Below are 1,107 nucleotides of genomic sequence, written 5' to 3'. Positions count from 1 at the left end.
CTACACCAGACTATGTGACTGTGTGACATTCATGGATACTGAGAATTTCACTACACCAGACTATGTGACTGTGTAACATTCATGGATACTGAGAATTTCACTACACCAGAACTGTGGGTGACCAGGACCCTTAAACCCAGTCTTTGATCCTCCCAGGGAGCAGTTTGCATAAGCCCCATCCTGTCCTGACCTGATTCCTCCCTCAGATGCGCAGCTCAAGGAGGGAGGAGGAATACTTTGAAGATAAGATTAGACTGGATTACTGCCTCCAAACCAGCCCTGAGAGTTCCCAGCTAATCCTCCCAGCTCACAGTGCTCTGAAGCCTGGCAGCTTTGCTGACCTATTTACCAAGAACCCCCTCCCTTTCTGTCTGATGTAAAGGCAGCCAGGTCCTTCCTGTCCCTGCTCAGGCCAAACTAAAAGCAAGAGCAAACTAAAAGCAAGTATTATTATGGTTTTGCTTCACTTTCACACAGTCTCAACAAAGCACATAACAGTCTGAAAGCCTGACCTCATGTGTGTGTGTGTGAGAGAGAGAGAGAGAGAGAGAGAGAGACAGAGACAGAGACAGAGACAGAGACAGAGAGACAGAGACAGACAGAGACAGAGAGAATGAGAGAATTTATAACGTAACAGGCTTCAAGGTCTCCCTTTATTTAGATCTACATTGGAAGTCGGTAAATGATCTGAGTGGGTCTAGCCTTGCAGGTCCTTCGGGTAATTCGAGTGTGTGCAGAAGTGCAGACCCCTTACAGATGGGACTAATGCAGTGAGCACGTCTCTTCATCAGGCTTCACCGCTGGGGGTTCCGGCAGATCAGTGGCTTGTTGGGAGTAGATACGGAGACTAGTAGCTTCTCTGTTCTCTCTCGATTGCCTGGACTTTATCTTTGGTTCACCTTTACTCTTTCTTTGACCTCGATTCTAATTTAAATTCCTGTGATATGCATATCTATATGTGGCCTTAAGCCTGTTTTACAGCAGGGCAAGGAACAGGTAACTGGACTAATGTGTTAATAATTATTACTATTACATTAAGCTTCTGTAAAGAAAGCAGTAAGTGCTGAGTAGTACCTTTGAATCATCTGGAGAAGGCTCCCCCCCCCC

The sequence above is a fragment of the Mus pahari genome, chromosome 4 (assembly GCF_900095145.1).
Source record: "Mus pahari chromosome 4, PAHARI_EIJ_v1.1, whole genome shotgun sequence".
Taxonomy (NCBI): Eukaryota; Metazoa; Chordata; class Mammalia; order Rodentia; family Muridae; genus Mus; species Mus pahari.
Note: the sequence above shows the minus strand (reverse complement) of the source record.